The 19,712-nt window shown below is 43.6% G+C and overlaps 1 protein-coding gene and 1 pseudogene across 1 annotated transcript in view; both read right to left on the bottom strand.

The window, feature by feature from the left end:
* LOC118936567 (class I histocompatibility antigen, F10 alpha chain) overlaps positions 1-19,712 on the bottom strand; it is a 62,867-nt gene that overhangs the window by 6,608 nt on the left and 36,547 nt on the right. The window lies entirely within an intron of this gene.
* Positions 5,258-5,971, bottom strand: LOC149975539 (uncharacterized; annotated as a pseudogene).

Here is a 19,712-nt window from a genome sequence, read left to right as displayed (position 1 = left end):
GTGTTTATATTTAACTCTACAAACTGTAATTTACTCTATTTAGAGTAACATGGGAACAACTCTACTGCCAATTCACGCAATATAGAATTGAATATTATCAGTCAAGCATAGCATTTGTACAACTAAACTTAACGTCAAGAAATCAAAAGTCAGTATTTAACAAAGAACCTTATTCTTAAATGTAAGACATTTGCAATACATACATCAAAATACTGATAATAAAATTAAATTGTGGACTGAAATGAAATGTTGGCCTCTGTTCACTTTAATACATGTACATAAAAAATCTCAATATTGCAATTCAATACATCTAACAATGACATGGGAGGATTTTGTGAAACTGGCATCTCACGTATCAAAAACACTAATCAAATAAAATTGTGGCCTCTATAAAAGGACATTTTGGCATCTGTCCCCCCTTTATTAAAAGTAAATAAAAAAGCCATTATTGCAGTGCATCTTGGTTTTAAAGAGCTTACTGTGCAGTTTTTAGAGTCACGGGATACCGTACGGGACAATAAACAAACCTCAATCATCACAACTGTAAGATATCTGTATATCAAATGCTTTGTGACAGAAAAGCTATTTAACATCAACTACATAAGGTCCCTCTGTTGTACACCCAACTCTATGCTCATCAAGACATTGTTTGTAGGGCAAAAGTAACCTCTCATCTTTAACAAAAACATCTTGGATTTTCTGAAAAACTGGCATCTCACAATGGACTTTAACTAAACAATACATATTTCCATGGTGTTTGGCCCATTTAACATTTAAACCGTGGAGTCAATTGGTACCTGAATAGTCTCAGCCATCTTACAGCCCCAGTCCACCACATTTAAAGATAACATTTTACCTGGACCGATCATGACTGTTGGTGTCAAATGTATGCTATTTGACTTGTGTTTCTTTGCCAATGTTTTAGTTACATTTTGAAGCTTTTTAATATTTTTGGCTTCATAGCGTATGCACCAGCTATGCAAAACGGGTCCAATTTTAAGCATACATGTGGGGTAATGTACCATGAAATGATGCTTCGACAGCAGCCTCTTTTTTTTTGGAAAGAATGACTTGAATAACCTGTGGTGTTCAACGATAAAGTGTTTCAAAATCATTGTAATACCCTTTATCATTGGAGAAAATACAATGTGTACTATCTGAAGCAACAGTAAATACCAGTGTAGATCATTTGGAATAACTAAGTCTCCAAAGATAAGTGGTAGATTGCGAAGTAAACACTAGGACTGGATAACTTTTAACCCCAAGTCATTAGAGTCCTCTCCTAACTTCACTGCAGGAGGTTTGTTGTTTTGCTCCATGTAACCACAGTTAAAGCTCTTTATTCTCCCGTCTATTTCATTTGATGTTGTGTACTTGTCTATCAAGTGCAGTATTAGCAGTTATGTCATATTGTGCCAATCCCTCCCACATATCATGCATAATATCGACAGAGAAGTTTTCCCATGTATTGAAGTACTGCAAGGAGTTTAGAATGCAAGAACATTTACCACCCATCACATAGTTGAAGACTGGGATTCATCTTATTTTGGCAGTGTTCTGCATGAAGTGCCCGAGTTCGCATAACTATCTTGGCTGAATCTTAAAATTCGGTCTGAAAGTCCTCAAGACAAAAGCGGCAACAATATCTGGCACTGAATGATTCAACAAAACCAAATAAACAGTGAAGACCAAGGTTGTCACCTGTAACTTGGGACAATAGTTCCATATGCTGGTTGATCATACAAGGGGACCGTAATTCCATCCCTTCTAAAGTACTTTAATATCCTGCACAATTGGATCAAGTATTTTAGAAAAGCCATATGTTTTAACGTCCTGGGCATGAAATAAAGCAACCAAATGAATATTAAGCAGAAATGAGTTGAACTTGAGGAAAATTCCATAAGGTGAAATAGATTGCTCCTAATGTATGTATTCCCCGTTTTGAGCCAAGAGGATTTGCAGTTTTAAAAAAAATCATAGAAAAGCTGTATCTGAATTGCATGCTTCTGTTTTGAAAACAGAGCATGGCCCTTGAACAGATCTCCATCACATAAGTCAGTTCTATTGAACTGGAATCCGTCTGCATCATCTCCTTTATATTAGGGTGTTTGTAAATAAACTAATGTTTCCAAAATTGGGATGTAAACACATTTATCAGTAACAACAATTCGATCATAGCCTCCAGTAGCCTGATTGCGTTCTGTATCAAATCTTGTACCAAGAACGTATTCAACTGGGTCTACCCTTCCTCACTTTTCTGTAAAATACTGCCTTCTCTTACTTTCAGAATTTAATACACTAAAAGGATTTTCCTTTTTTTTCCAAACACTGATACATTTTACACTCAATGTCACTTTTATTTGGCTCCTGTATAGACACACTTCACAGCTTCTTTAGCTTGAATATGAATGTCATCAACTATCTCTCCCATGGAAATGACCAAATAGTTAATGGTTGTTTCACCTATACCTGCCACTTTAAGTTCAGCTATGGTTGCAGCGCAGCTGTCTACAAGACTCTTATTGACAAGGACTGAGACAGGAGGGGAACTTGACTTCCTGCTACATATTCAGCTGTAGAGGGGCCTTCACCATGATCAGAACAAGGTTCATGAACAAGGTTCATGTTCATGTGGTTCTTATGGCTTGGGGGTAAAAACTGCCTTTTTTGTCTTAGATTTGGCACTCTAGTACTGCTTGTCATGCGGTAGTAGAGAGAACAGTCTATGACTGGGGTGGCTGGGGTCTTTGACCATTTTTATGGCCTTCCTCTGACACCCCCTGGTATAGAGGTCCTGGATGGCAGGCAGCTTAGCCCCAGTGATGTACTGGGCCGTACGCACTACCCTCTGTAGTGCCTTGCGGTCGGAGGCAGAGCAGTTGCTGTACCAGGCAGTGATGCAACCAGTCAGGATGCTCTCGATGTTGCAGATACAGTGCCTTGCGAAAGTATTCGGCCCCCTTGAACTTTGCGACCTTTTGCCACATTTCAGGCTTCAAACATAAAGATATAAAACTGTATTTTTTTGTGAAGAATCAACAACAAGTGGGACACAATCATGAAGTGGAACGACATTTATTGGATATTTCAAACTTTTTTTAACAAATCAAAAACTGAAAAATTGGGCGTGCAAAATTATTCAGCCCCTTTACTTTCAGTGCAGCAAACTCTCTCCAGAAGTTCAGTGAGGATCTCTGAATGATCCAATGTTGACCTAAATGACTAATGATGATAAATACAATCCACCTGTGTGTAATCAAGTCTCCGTATAAATGCACCTGCACTGTGATAGTCTCAGAGGTCAGTTAAAAGCGCAGAGAGCATCATGAAGAACAAGGAACACACCAGGCAGGTCCGAGATACTGTTGTGAAGAAGTTTAAAGCCGGATTTGGATACAAAAAGACTTCCCAAGCTTTAAACATCCCAAGGAGCACTGTGCAAGCGATAATATTGAAATGGAAGGAGTATCAGACCACTGCAAATCTACCAAGACCTGGCCGTCCCTCTAAACTTTCAGCTCATACAAGGAGAAGACTGATCAGAAATGCAGCCAAGGGGCCCATGATCACTCTGGATGAACTGCAGAGATCTACAGCTGAGGTGGGAGACTCTGTCCATAGGACAACAATCAGTTGTATATTGCACAAATCTGGCCTTTATGGAAGAGTGGCAAGAAGAAAGCCATTTCTTAAAGATATCCATAAAAAGTGTTGTTTAAAGTTTGCCACAAGCCACCTGGGAGACACACCAAACATGTGGAAGAAGGTGCTCTGGTCAGATGAAACCAAAATTGAACTTTTTGGCAACAATGCAAAACGTTATGTTTGGCGTAAAAGCAACACAGCTGAACACACCATCCCCACTGTCAAACATGGTGGTGGCAGCATCATGGTTTGGGCCTGCTTTTTTTCAGCAGGGACAGGGAAGATGGTTAAAATTGATGGGAAGATGGATGGAGCCAAATACAGGACCATTCTGGAAGAAAACCTGATGGAGTCTGCAAAAGACCTGAGACTGGGATGGAGATTTGTCTTCCAACAAGACAATGATCCAAAACATAAAGCAAAATCTACAATGAAATGGTTCAAAAATAAACATATCCAGGTGTTAGAATGGCCAAGTCAAAGTCCAGACCTGAATCCAATCGAGAATCTGTGGAAAGAACTGAAAACTGCTGTTCACAAATGCTCTCCATCCAACCTCACTGAGCTCGAGCTGTTTTGCAAGGAGGAATGGGAAAGAATTTCAGTCTCTCGATGTGCAAAACTGATAGAGACATACCCCAAGCGACTTACAGCTGTAATCGCAGCAAAAGGTGGCGCTACAAAGTATTAACTTAAGGGGGCTGAATAATTTTTCAGTTTTTGATTTGTTAAAAAAGTTTGAAATATCCAATAAATGTCGTTCCACTTCATGATTGTGTCCCACTTGTTGTTGATTCTTCACAAAAAAATACAGTTTTATATCTTTATGTTTGAAGCCTGAAATGTGGCAAAAGGTTGCAAAGTTCAAGGGGGCCGAATACTTTCGCAAGGCACTGTATAGAACCTTTTGAGGATCTGAGGACCCATGCCAAAATTTTTTTGTTTCCTAAGGGGGAATAGGCGTTGTCGTGTCCTCTTCAAGGCTGTCTTGGTGTGTTTGGACCATTCTAGTTTGTTGGTGATGTGGACACCAAGGAAGCTCTTTGGCTGCATTCCAAACACTTAAAAAAAAAGACACCCTCTCCCCTCTGCCCTTTTGTTATTTTTTATGTTTACCCCTTTTTTCTCCCCAATTGGTAGTTACAGTCTTGTCTCATCGCTGTAACTCCTGTACGGACTCGGGAGAGGCGAAGGTCGTGAAAAAAAAAATTATTCTTACAACTCTCATAGGTTTACGCAATTGTAACCCCTGACCTTATTCTCTTTATTTTATATGAGGTACTTAAACTTTTGAAACTGTTGTTACTGACAATTCATGTGTAGTGATTTTTATTTGCTTTACTTTAAATGTTATTTTATGTTTAAGAGAAAATATACTTGTGGTGATGTCCTATGTTCATTTGCTATCAAAATACTATGATTTTTCACTGTAGGTAGGAATGGAGAACTTCAATCATGGACAACATAAAATAAACATTCACATACACTCTAATTGTATTATGTTACAATTATGATACTTTGTATTTTACATTGACAGACCTTTTCTGACCACTTGGCAAATTCTCTTTATTGGTTTGTCAGTCACTTTCTCTGATGATACATACCTCATCATAATGTATTGATTGATTGCTCTGACATAAGTGTCAATCAGTACATCTCTACTGTCAACTCATCCCTCCCTTCATCATCAATTCATCCTCCAGCCCTCTACCTTACCCTTTTCCAAGTTCCCCACACTCCAGAAGTCCGAGCGCCTCCTCTTTTTCCCGACCCCTTCCTCCTTTGTTACTTCCTTCAAAAGCGGAACCCCGAAGCCTCCCTTCTCTCTATTGAAAGCCTGCAGCCCGCCGATGATGGACGTGATAGCCTCATTCCTTTTTCTTCCCCCCTCTCCTTCCTCTTCCCCCTCTTGGTAGTGCAGAGTTCCCATAGGGTAAGGGACCCAGTGGCCTCCTCTCCAGATCCCCCCTCATCATGCCCTTCTGTCCCCAGCCATTCTCTGCCATCAGCTCCCTGAGCATGGCCCAGACGTGGGTCCTCTGGTCCCAGCTCCAGCAGCTGCCCCCAAGAGCGGAGGCCCGCTGCAGCTACAGCCCCTGGGACATCGAGGGAGGCCTGGAGCTGGAGTAAGTCAGCCTCTCACTCAGGGTTCTCCAACCTGGGTAAGATGGCAAGGGGGAAGTGGGGGTGCCCGTATGCCCCCGGGATGGAAACCAGCAGAGCCAGTGACAAAAGAGTGAGCATCAGCTGAGAGGCACAGAGAAGGAACGAAGATAATATCATCTATAAGTTGTTGGAAAGATAAAGTAGTTGTGAAATAAATCACAAAATGATGCATTGACTCTTTTCACATAAATGGCAAACCTATCCAGATATTTGCAAGCCCTGATTCTTAGGGCCCTATTCAAGAATAAGAAAAGCATAACAATGTGGTTCAACAAAGAAGATAGTCATAACACAGCATTCCTTCTTCCCACACAAAAATAATATTTTACCCTGAAATAGCACTAAGTGAGTCAGCACACAACATGCACACCTAACATGCAGGTTTCTACAGGTATTTACTTAGAACCATTTACTATGTAAGCACTGAATCATATGTACCTGCTGTACATATTAGTACACAGAAATAAACTGAATATCAACATCCACATCTAATACCAACCACATAAGCATTGATATATCCATTGGCTTACCTTGTAGAGATTGTTTCTGTCTTGACATCCCCCTGACCCTTTAAATACCCCATAAATTAAGAGTTTATCAGCAGACAGCATCGTGTCCTCTGTCCCTGATTGGTTAATCGGGCCCTTGACACACAAGCGTAATGCAACTCTGACATCTACATTCTTCTGGCTTGGAAACAGGTCTTACTTAACTGATGGACTGTAAGGTGCCCAATTATTGTGCTTGATTGTGAAGTGAATCATTAGGATTTGAAGAAACCTCGTTAAGGTCTCAGTCATTAAGGTCATCTCACGGGGAGGACACAGACACACCTGAAATAATTCCATTGTCCGGTTCCTGACATAATCCCAATCATTACAGACATAGTTCATAAATACTCTGGATCAGTCACTTTTACCAATTGAACTATTCAAGTAAAAACGTCATTCAACCAGACTTCTATAATGCTTTCTGTTTGCCATGTAAAAATCACTATGGTGCATTACGTTTGTTTGGAACCTCTCCTGCACACTGACAATAAACAATGATTCATTTAAGATTGACTTTGAGTGTCCCTACTGGTCATTTCCATGACACTGTTTAAGGAATTTCCACGACACAATCACAAGTGGTTTATTGAGGTCACTCCCACACTATAGATTAAAATGAATGACTAAACAGAGGTTATCCTCACACAGGACAGTCCTGTGTGCTTAGTAAATCCTCATTTTAAAGAGATTCACCTGTACGTTTGTATACTTTTTAGCCAGTTGTTCTGAAAGTAGTTCTCACGGGCCAAAAGTGGGCCCTGAAAATTGCTTGCTATGTCACGTATGTGCAGATATGTGGTCCCTCATTTGTTCTGCTGTGTGTGCATCTTGCTAGCAGTCAAATGGCGAGCGGCTGAAGCTCATTGGCTGAAACTCTAATTGCTAGGGGGCTGGCCCATGTGGGGGTAAAATGGTGCTGCACAGCTCCCAGAAAACAGTCGCTTTCAAACTAGGAACCTTGTGGCCAATTGAGGTACAACAGTAATTCTGCTCATAGATTATGCATGTATGAACAACACATTGAAACATCCAGCCCAAAGCAGGAGGTTTAAAAAATACTTCCTAACTGCCAAAGTTCTGGAGCATGTCTAAGAGGATTGTAGCATGATCCTAACTAAACCTGGTCTGTTAAAAGAAGTCTAATAAGGTACGACTTACTAAGGCACTGCATTGCAGTGCTAGCTGTGCCACTAGAGATTCTGGGTTCGAGTCCAGGCTCTGTCGCAGCCAGCCGCAACCGGGAGACCCATGGGGCAGCGCAAAATTGGCCCAGCATCGTCCAGGTTAGGGGAGGGTTTGGCCGGCAAGGATGTCCTTGTCCCATCGCACACTAGCGACTCCTGTGGTGGGCCGGGCGCAGTGCACACTGACACGATCGCCAGGTGTACAGTGTTTCCTCTGACACATTGGTGTGGCTGGCTTCCGGGTTAAGCGGGCATTGTGTCAAGAAGCAGTGCGGCTTGGTTGGGTTGTGTTTCGGAGGACGCACAGTTCTCAACCTTCTCCTCTCCCGAGTCCATACGGGAGTTGCAGCAATGAGAGGGAGAAAAAAAGAGGTAAAAATGAATAAAATAAAAATAGTAAGCTATGACTTCTCCGATTTGACTGAGCAATCTGATCTGTTTAAAAATGCTTTTAGACAACGAGTAAATAAAAGACAACCTATACTTCCATTAGTTAATGCAGATTATTTATTAAAGTACAAAGACCTCATATTGTCATATTAGGGGTGGGGTTGGGTTACTTGATATTGCATACACCCATTTCCTGGCATCACAAACATCTATACATCTTGTTATTGATTACTGCATTGTTGGGTTTAGAGCTGGCAAGAAAGGCATTTCACTGTACTTGTGCACATGCCATTAAAACTTGAAACTATGTGCACATATTGATAATATAACAACCATGACAAACTGTGGAACAAAACAAGTAGTCACGGGGAATGATCATAAAATGTTTAAATTTACCATCGCATTATTATATACTGAACAAAAATATAAACGCAAGATGACATTTTTTTAAAAGATTTGACCGAGTTACAGTTTAAATAAATAATTAAATGAGGCCCTAATCTAATTCACATGACTGGGGAGGGATGTAGCCATGGGTGGATCTTGGAGGGCATTGTCCCACCAACTTGGAAGCCAGGCCCACTCACTGGGGAGCCAGGCCCAGCCAATCAGAATGAGTTTTTCCCCCCACAAAAGGTCTTTATTACCGACATTTGGCATGATCAAAGGTGGTCCAACCAGTGACCGCCGTTTAGTTTTGGCCTGCCCTGCTGTGTTCAGTGGTAGGTGAAGAACATTCTCTTTAAGGTTGTACTGAGGAGCTGCAGCAGGTCATGTTTTTTGCTGTCACAGAGTGGGACATGGGCCTTGAGTTGACAGGTGGAGTTGTAGCGGGTTTTTGCAGAAGGGGCGTTTGCTGGGTCTCTCCCTGGCAAGAGTGACATGTCTCTGTAGGCCAGCTTTCAGAGCAAATGCTTCTCCACAGTGACATTTGTTAGACGTGGTGCTACATTTTGAACAGTGTTCTCCCGCTGGTGGGTCGGGATGCAACAGTGCGTGCGCTGCTGTAAAGTCCTACTGAGTCGCTGCTTACAGCTGAGATGTGGCTGGAGGCATTGTTTTGATTATCTGGAGGGTCATAGGGAATGTCTAAACACTTTAGCTGGGTCACAGTGCCAAAATATTTTAGATCCACTAGTTTAGAGACACTCTCTTCTCTGTTCTCCACAGTCTGGGTTTTGGAAAGAGACAAGGACCGAATTGGGTCCTCCTGATCCCATTCACTTTTCACACAGCGAGAAATGCACATTAACTCTTTGGTATTAGCCTATTGCCCTTGAAGCTGCACTTCTGCGGGGCTGGTCTTGAGTTCGTCCTGTTCCTCTTTAATCCGTGTGGGCTCTGGGTCCTCCTGTCCCAGACTGGAGCACCACTCCTGCTCACATTGCTGAGCTCAGGGAGAACCTCCTCTTCAGAGACAGGGAGAGAGAGCTGCTGGGAGTCAGAAGAAGAGAAGCTAGCTAGCTGAAGCCTTTAGACATGCCTAAGTAGCTACAAGGTTTCCGTGAGACAACTAGCTAGCTATTTAATCATGCATGGTGAAAGTTCAACTTATAAGTTGAAGAAAAGATAATTGATGTTAGCCCACCCAAAACAGTGTATTAATTGAGTAGATAATATCGACATACGATATACAAAAATATGTGGACACCCCTTCAAATGAGTGGATTTGGCTATTTCAGCCACACCCGTTGCTGAGAGGAATATAAAATCACACACACAACCATGCAATCTCCAAAGACAAACATTGGCAGTAGAATGGCCTTACTGAAGAGCTCAGTGACTTTCAAGGTGGCCAACTTTCCAACAAGTAAGATCATAAAATTTCTGCCCTGCTAGAGCTGCTCCGGTCAACAGTAAGTGCTGTTATTGCAAAGTAGAGACGACCAGGAGCAACAACGGCTCAGCCGCGAAGTGGCAAGCTCACAGAATGGGACTGCTGAAGAGTTCACTACTAAGTTACAAACGGCCTCAGGAAGCAACGTCAGCACAATACCTGTTAGTTGGGAGCTTCATGAAATTTGTTTCCATGGCCGAGCAGCTGCACATAAGCCTAAGATCACCATGCGCAATGCCAAGCATCAGCTGGAGTGCTGTGGAAACACGTTCTCTGGAGTGATGGATGAATCTGGGTTTGGTTGATGCCAGGAGATCTCTACGTGCCCCAATGCATAGTGCCAACTGTAAAGTTTGGTGGAGGATGAATAATGGTGTCATGACTCTCCTGTGAGGATTCAAAGATCAGGTTACAATGGATCAACATCCACCAGACCCCTCTCACCTGCAGAGGGGAGGAGGGATTGGTGTGGGGGTTTTATGACTCCTCATGCCTGGTCGTAAATTGTAAATCTCTAGAGGGGGAACTTTCTCTCTCTACCCTTTAGTATTGAGATTGGAATCCCCTTGTTACAGAGACGTTTTGCCGAACAAAAACTCTAACGTCCAACAGTGAATACAGAGACAATATTTTTAACATCCGAATGCAGGGGATGATGAGACATGGAATATGGGAAATGAATGTCTATTTTGTGATGTCATTAAAAATGGTATAAAAATGATGTAACGAAAATATTGTAACATGAAGAGTTTTCACACTGTGTATGTCAGGTTTCCATCCTTTACATTGTGTAGGAAATTCCAAGGGATGAAGAGAATAAGTTTTGTTAAGTTTTCTAACAAGATCATAGTTTTGATTATACTTTGCCCAGTAAGTAGCCACGCCCGAGGGAGCTCAGAGAGCATGTCAGCATGACGGAAACACCCCCTTTTTACCCGAGCGTATAAAGGATGAGTTGAGAATTAACATACCAGAAGGACTCTAGCTGCAGTTTAGGTGTCCATTGGTTACGACCCTGACGCTTCGAAGACACAGACTGCGTAATTTCATCAATGCTGCATAACATTTTGCGCAGCTACAGACGGTCACATGCGGTTGGACACATGGATGAGAGAATCATTTTCGCAGTGTCCTCAAAACCGTGCCTTTTTGACACAAATGCTGACAGCTACAGGGACTTAAACATAAAAATTGCTGCTTGGAGTCAAGTGTCCACGATAGTTGAATTACCAGGTCAATCTAGTAGTGAACTTGTGCTAGATGTGGCTAGTTAGCTAGCTAGCTAACTAACCTAGCCAAATGAGGTGTGTGTGAAAGATAGATAGTAACATAAATAATGCTAGATACTACCCCTGATAACTTGGCCAAATAATCATGTTTGAAAGAGTGTGAATGTGAGAGAGTGTGAGTGTGTATGAGAGAGTGTGAGTGTGTATGTGAGAGAGTGAGTGTATATGTAAGATAAATAGTAATTGTGTTCGATACTACCCCTGATCATTTGGTCAGATAACCGTGTGTGTACAGTAGGTGACATGTCCATGATAGCTATCTAATAACTATAGTTAATCTAGGTAATGGTTTGGCTTATCATGTTCATGTCTATGTAGAAGAAGACTGTAGGAGGAAGTGGAGAGGACTCGGGGACAAGTATCAGAGAGAGAGAGAAGGGCAGAGAAAGAGAAGAAGAGGTCTGGGTCAGCAGCTTCAGGTCAGCAGCTCTTTCTTTTCTGGATCCATTTATTGTGCCTGGGGCAACGAGTGGCAATTTACAGCCAGACCCTCTGTGTCATCCACAAGTGTGAGTGCCACCGGTGAATAAAGACCCTCTACGTCATCTACAAGTGCGACCGCCGCCTCCACCGGTGCAGCGAGACCCTCTGCCATCTACCAGTGCGACCACCACCGGTGCAGCGAGACCTTCTACACCGTCTACTAGTGCGACCACCACCGGTGCAGCGAGACCCTCTACACCGTCTACTAGTGCGACCACCACCGGTTCAGCGAGACCCTCTACACCGTCTACTAGTGCGACCACCACCGGTGCAGCGAGACCTTCTACACCGTCTACTAGTGCGACCACCACCGGTGCAGCGAGACCTTCTACACCGTCTACTAGTGCGACCACCACCGGTTCAGCGAGACCCTCTACACCGTCTACTAGTGCGACCACCACCGGTTCAGCGAGACCCTCTACACCGTCTACTAGTGCGACCACCACCGGTGCAGCGAGACCTTCTACACCGTCTACTAGTGCGACCACCACCGGTTCAGCGAGACCCTCTACACCGTCTACTAGTGCGACCTCCACCGGTGCAGCGAGACCTTCTACACCGTCTACTAGTGCGACCACCACCGGTGCAGCGAGACCCTCTGCCATCTACTAGTGCGACCACCACCGGTGCAGCGAGACCCTCTGCCATCTACTAGTGCGACCACCACCGGTGCAGCGAGACCCTCTGCCATCTACTAGTGCGACCACCACCGGTGCAGCGAGACCCTCTGCCATCTACTAGTGCGACCACCACCGGTTCAGCGAGACCCTCTACACCGTCTACTAGTGCGACCACCACCGGTGCAGCGAGACCCTTAGTCTACACCGTCGAAATCATCCACAAGTATGACCACAGGCGGTGCAGCCATGGAAGATGATGAAATGGAGGAAGCAAAAATTACCAACTTTACCACACTGTTCCAATATTTATACCACTAACTACACTATACAAGCAGTATTTAGTTAACATAAATCTCACCTTTTATGGTATTATGTAATGCATGTATGTGTTTTTCTCTTCCCTTCCAGAGATGGAGTCAATTTAGCCGACCAGCTCACAGGAAGGACAGGAAGAGGAGAGGAGTTGTCTGGTTGTTGTTTTGACCTCCCTCATTGTACCTTTCTTTTCACACATGTCAGTTCTGTTTAAATTCAGTCAATTCATAAAGTCATTTGTTTCTAAAGTCTTAGGATAGCATTCATTATTAGTGTTCCATAGATTTCTGAATTGACGGAATTGAAACTCACACACCGGAGAATTCACAGATGCTCTTGTTGGTCTCTTACCAGACTAAAGGTGAATATATTTATTTCATTTAAAACCTCTTGAAAACCAGGGTGTTGAAACTTCACAAAAAGTTATGTTCCATCGACTGGTCCATGACGTCCAGGGGCCATTTGCTTGTTTAGCTGTGTTATGGCTACACATTATTTTCTTCTTTCAGAGACAGAGACACACACACCTCTCCTCCAGTCCTCTCTGTCCCTCAGATCTCCAGTGCCCTGCCCTCTCTCTCTTTATGGCCATGTCTGAAGTTCCCCTACTACGTCTAGGCTTTATGAGTAGTCCCTGTATCGGTCTGCAGTTGTGCCAAAAATACATGCTCTTGTTATTCTCTTACAGATTACAGGCTGGCTACATGTTATTTTTGGTATTTTTACACGCACACATGCACACCTCTTTCAATGTTGTTTTATTTTTTTGTACAATTTTTACAACACACATGCCTGTCATGTTCTTTCCTGTACTTGAATACTTATTAAATTCTAATGTTTTCATAGTCAGTTGTGTAATTTCTTTATTAATATCTAATTTAGACTTAATCTGGTTATTTCTTCCCTACACCTTTGCAGATCTAAGACAAGATTAAAGTAAAAACACATTCTCTTTCTAATGATTTTTTCCCCCACGTTCATTTTGTTAGACCAGTGAAGATGGTGGTAAACTGTACTATTTGTATGGATCCTAGGTTACCCTTCCCTTTGTTATCATACTAACTGTATGTCGTATAACCTTAATTAGTGCTCCTGCTCACCTGGTGTACCATGCCAGGTGTGTATAATACTGATGTTAATGGGAGAGGGAAGGGGTTAAGTTGTGGTCTTTACCCAAATTCCACTTAAATATAACTTCCAAATGAAGAGAGACAGAGACATGAAATCATCTGGGGAAAATGCAATTTTATGGACAACGGTGGATGGTTCTTAAAATAACCTTTGTTAAATGAATAAATAAACATTTTAGGGGGCGCTTAAAAGAGCTGTTTCACTCCACGATATGCTGCCATGGGACTTCACCTGCTGGCGATGAGAAGTAGGTGGTCAGCTTCTCCCTCACCTGGAGTGCCTGTCTGGGGGCGTTGTTGGCACCTGCCCTGGAGCATTTGGCGTGCCCATCTCCATCCGGAGTGGCTCCTGGAATGACCTCTGCAGGTAGTTGTGGAGAACACACGTGGCCTTCACCCAGGCATCGACATTTGAGGGGCTGAGACCAAGCACTCTCCGATACATTCTCCACCGGCTGCCAGAATCCCAAAGGCGCATTCAACAACTAACCTTGCCCTGGACAGTCATTTGTTAAAGATCCTTACAGGCTTTGGCAATGGCAGCTGGAGTCCAGCGTAGGGCCTCATGAGGTTGGGTCTCAAAGGGAATGTCTCGTCGCCGACAAAGACGTGGGGAACGGGTCCCAGGTCTTCAGCCTCAGAGAGTGATGCAGGTGGTGGAATCTCCAGGATGTCATCCTGAAGTGCCTGGCCGAAGGCAGAGTCCCGGAGGGTCCCGCCATCACTTCCCTTGCCGTAAGCACCAACATCGACAACACGGAAATAGTAGATGGCATCTACTACAGCCAAGAGTACAACTGAATATGTACCCTTGTAGTTGTAGAATTGCGAACCTGAGCACGGTGGAGCCTGGATTACTACATGTTTCCCGTCAATGGAGCCAAGACAGTTGGGGAAATTCCACCTCTCCAGGAACTCGGCAGTGATGGCCCTCCAGTCTTCCTCCTTGGGGACAGGCATGTATTCACCAACCAGACCGTCCCAAATGGCTTGTGCCACAGAGGGGACAATGCCTGCCACCATGGACCGTACAACTCGGATGCTGAATCCAATGGTCCTGTAGGAGTCCCGTCACCAAGAATCTGAAATTCAAAATAAATATCAATATTGTGTGTAATTTGAATTCCACCCACATATTCTTTCTACTCATCATTAATTAATACCTCATTAATGTTTATTATGCTCTACTAATTATATTGTAATACTCATCATATGTTGTCATCATAACAACAATTATATTGTAATACTCATCAACCATCATAAACAATGCCTTGAAACAGTACAATTCAGTCTATGACTATATCAATAAACTATAGCCTAGGCCAATGCCCCAGTGACAATGCCCCAGTGCACAAAAATATGTCCATACAAAAATGGTTAGTTGAAATCAGTGTGGAAGAACTTGACTGGCCTGCACAGAACTCTGACCTCAAACCTAACAGAAACATTTGAGATGAATTGTAAAGTGTTAGGCGGAGCAGCACAGGGGAACCCAAGAGCAGACTCAGACAAGGAAACCGTGATGAATGAACCAAGGTATTTATTGTAACACAGGGAGAGATGGAGTGCAGATTCAGGAAAGCTTGGATGAGTTGAGTTGTAGGAAACCAGATGTGGAGGCTGAGGTTGGAGTGAGCTGGGTTGGGACAGCGTAAACAGGTCCGGAGGGGAATCAAAGGGAGTGGTGGGAAGCTGTATCCAGAACAGGGTAGCAGGGTGGTGAGATGTGGAACAGCAGACAGGAACCAGAGTCAGAGCGGCAAAACTGCAGTGAGAGGATAAACAGCGTCAGGCAGGATAACAGGCACAGCAGGATACAAGATCTTCAATAACAACAAATAGCTAGAAGCATGACTGACTGAACGGAGATTACGATCTGGCAGAGTGGAAGTGGCAGGACTGAGTATTTGTAGAGGTCTTGATTATGGAACGGGTAGCAGCTGGTGGGGATCTGCTCTTGACTCCAGCACAACTGCCTCCAACCACACAATCCCACACACAGGGAGAGAGAGTACTAGGGGGAATGGCTGCAGGTCAAGGCGACACAGGATGTCCACTAGGGGGTGCGGCAGGAGCAGATGTGCAAGCCAGGCCTGATCGCCTAACATCAGTGCCAGACCTCACTAATGCTCTTGTGGCTGAATGGAAGCAAGTCCCCGCAGCAATGTTCCAACATCTAGTGGAAAGCCTTCCCATAAGAGTGACGGCTGTTATAGCAGCAAAGGGGGCACCAACTCCATATTATTGCCTATGATTTTGTAATGAGATGTTTGACGAGCAGGTGTCCACATACTTCTGGTCATGTAGTGTTACTACAAAGCTATTCTACATTGTTTTATCTCCGGTGTGATCCATAGCAGTCTCCGTAGCCCATTATTATCCTCTTTAGATAGGGAGATCTCCTCCTGGTACTCATCTACCACTTTCTCAACTGCCCCAAAAATATCCATGGCCACCGCCGTTAAACGCTCAGAAAGAAACACATTCAAAGACTTATTTATTCATTGTTTGTGCTTATTCACCCTCTTGAGTGTCTGGCTTCGTCCACAAGGAAAGAATGTTCAAAATAAAAACAAACTCCCTCCCTCCCAATTCTACTGCCGTGTTGTCTTCTTCTTACATTCTTATCAGTTTGGTTATTCCAGAAAAACAAGTTAGCGCCCCCCCAGGTGGATGAGGTTTTACTACAAGGTACAGACCAGTGGTAACGGGAAAAGATGTGGATAGGGAGGAACATTTGGGGTGGGTAAATAGTGGTTATCCAAAATTATAGAGGCTGGAGGCAGGGCTTTCTCCTATAGAGCTCGATTTTTATGGAATGGTCTGCCTACCCATGTAAGAGACGCAGGCTCGGTCTCAACCTTTAAGTCTTTATTGAAGACTCGATCTCTTCAGTAGGTCCTATGATTGAGTGTAGTCTGGCCCAGGTGTGTGAAGGTGAACGGAAAGGCACTGGAGCAACGAACCGCTCTTGCTGTCTCTGCCTAGCCGGTTCCCCTCTCTCCACTGGGATTCTCTGCCTCTAACCCACATATGTCAGAGTCAAGGCCCGCGGGCCACATCCGGCCCGCAAGAAGGTTTTTTACGGCCCCTGGGATGATCTTGATTTATTATTAGAACCGGCCCGCAGCAAGCCGGCAGCCCGCAGATCTTTTACACGCACCAATACTACATTTCCCACAATGCAAAGGTGACGCACCGAGCAGTAGGCTGCTTCATTTCAATATTTATTGGCACAGCAGTCGTCAGCATCACAGTAAAATTAACTTTCAGATACCCATCAAAAATGGCAAAACGGAAGGTGGATACTGAGAACCGGGGGTTTCAAACAAGGTGGGAGTCGGAGTATATGTTCACGAAGGTAGCTGGAAAACCTGTGTGTCTTCTGTGTGGAGAAAGTGTGGCGGTACTGAAAGAGTATAATCTGAGACGACATTATGAAACGAAACACGCGGACAAAAACAAGAATATGGACATGGAACAAAGGCTACAAAAGGCAGAGGAATTAAAACGAGGCCTCAAATCTCGACAGGCTCTGTTCAAAAAAGCCAAATCACAAGGCCAGGCTGCTGTCAAGGCCAGTTTTATTTTGGCAGAAGAGATCGCTAAATCAGCCCGGCCATTTACGGAGGGGGATTTCATCAAAAACTGCATGATTAAAGTTTGTGACGAAGTTTGCCCAGAAAAAAGGCAACTCTTTTTAAATGTGAGTCTGAGCAGAAACACCATTGCCGAGAGAGTAGACCAGTTGTCCATCAATCTAAAAGAGCAGCTTGTGAAAAAGGGAAAAGATTTTATTGCATATTCCTTGGCTGTGGATGAGAGCACCGACATTTCTGACATTGCCCAGTTGTCAATTTTCATCCGCGGAGTGGACTCCAGCCTAAGCGTGACAGAGGAGTTTTTGGCTTTACGTCCTATGCATGGCACAACTACGGGGCATGATTTGTATGAAGAGGTGTCAAGATGTGTAAATGAGATGGAGCTGCCTTGGGAAAAACTCGTGGGTTTGACAACCGACGGAGCACCTGCGATGTGTGGACACAGGAGCGGACTGGTGGCGAAGATACGGGAAAAGATGCAAGAGGAAAACGCGACAGGTGAGCTGACAGCTTATCATTGTATCATACACCAGGAAGCGTTGTGCGGTAAAGCCTTGAAAATGGAGCATGTAATGAGCATCATCACGCGCACAGTTAACTTTATCAGAGCCAAAGGTTTGAATCACCGCCAGTTCAAGGCATTTCTGACGGAGTTAGAAACGGAGCATGGTGATTTGCCTTATCACACAGAGGTGCGATGGCTAAGCCAGGGAAAGGTGCTTCAAAGATGTTTCGAGCTTCGTGAGGAGATTTGTCTATTCTTGGACAGCAAAGGGAAAGACACAACACAACTCCGAGACGAAATGTTTCTGTGTGAAATGGCTTTTCTGTGTGACATTACGAGTCATCTGAATGCAATAAACTTGCAGCTGCAGGGTCGGGATCGTGTCATCTCTGATATGTACAGTACAGTGAAGGCATTTAAAACCAAACTGACTCTGTGGGAGACGCAGATGCGGAAAGAAAATTTGAGCCACTTTCCCAGCTGCCAGACCATGAAAGAGAAGCTCTCTACCAGTGCGTTCCCGAGCACACAGTTGGCTGATAAAATAGGTATGCTTACCACTGACTTTCGACGCCGATTTGCTGACTTTGAAGCACAAAAAAGCAGGTTGGAACTGCTCGGTAACCCATTTGCTGTTGACGTGGAAAGCTCACCACCAAACCTCCAAATGGAGTTGATTGACCTCCAATGCAATGATGCACTGAGGGAAAAATATGCGGCAGTGGGTGCTGCGGAGTTTGCCCGTTTCCTCCCCGGCACAATGCCCCAGCTGCGCATCCAGGCTGCTCAAACGTTGTCTATGTTTGGCAGCACATACCTGTGTGAACAACTGTTTTCTTTGATGAACCTGAACAAAACATCACACAGAAGTCGACTTACTGCTGAACACCTCCACTCAATTCTGAGGATTTCTTCAGCTCAGAGCCTTACCCCGAACATTGATGAACTTGTGGAAAAGATGGGACACCACCAAGTATCACCCTCAACCTCAAACAAGTGAACATTACTGTGCAATCACATATTTAGAGTTTTTACTCAGTTCAAGTTTAAAAGTTAAAATTTAATATTTGTTTTCACTGCATGTTACTTCTCCTTAAACAAAGTGTTGTTTTTGATTAATAGATTTTTGCACTTTATTTTTTTGTATTTCAATCCAATTATATTTTAAAAATATTTCAGTTGAGTGGATGATAGAAAATTGCTATTATTGTTTTTTCTTTGAAGTAAATTTAGCCCACTTTTGCTAAAATAGAAAATATAGTCTACTGATGGTGCCTTGAATACCGGTTTCTTTCATTTAATGTTCATGTTATGGGGATATTTATATAAAGGAAATTTGTCTTTTGTGTCTGTTGAAAATTAAAGATTACTGACAGAGCCATAAGAAAATATTGCTTTATTTATCTGATCATATTGTAATATATTTGTTAGGTTTTCAGTAGGTTCAATTAGGTTCACTAGACTATATGCGTCATTTAAAAAATGTTCAATGAACATTCGAACAGTCCGGCCCTCGTCTTGTAGCTGATTTTTTTATTTGGCCCTCCGTCCATTTGACTTTGACACCCCTGCTCTAACCCTATTACAGGGTCTGAGTCACTGGCTTACTGGTGCTCTTCCGTGCCGACCCTGGGAGGGGTGCGTCACTTGAGTGGGTTGAGTCACTGACGTGGTCTTCTTGTCTGGGTTGCACAGTGTCTCCTGACCCCTCCTGTCTCAGCCTCCAGTATCTATGCTGCAGTAGTTCATGTGTCGGGAGGGGTAGGGTCAGTCTGTTATATCTGGAGTATTTCTACTGTCTTATCCGGTGTTCTGTGTGAATTTAAGTATGCTCTCTGTAATTCTTTTTTTTTTTCTTCTCTCTCTCGGATGACCTGAGCCCTAGGACCATGGTCTCAGGACTACCTGGTCTGAGGAGTCCTTGCTGTCCCCAGTCCACCTGGCTGTGCTGCTGCTCCAGTTTATTATTATTTGACCCTGCTGGTCATCTATGAG

The sequence above is a fragment of the Oncorhynchus mykiss genome, chromosome 18 (genome assembly GCF_057628025.1).
Source record: "Oncorhynchus mykiss isolate SJ-2025 chromosome 18, ASM5762802v1, whole genome shotgun sequence".
Taxonomy (NCBI): Eukaryota; Metazoa; Chordata; class Actinopteri; order Salmoniformes; family Salmonidae; genus Oncorhynchus; species Oncorhynchus mykiss.
The sequence above is the reverse complement of the archived record's forward strand: the minus strand, read 5'-3'. Positions and strand labels throughout refer to the sequence as shown.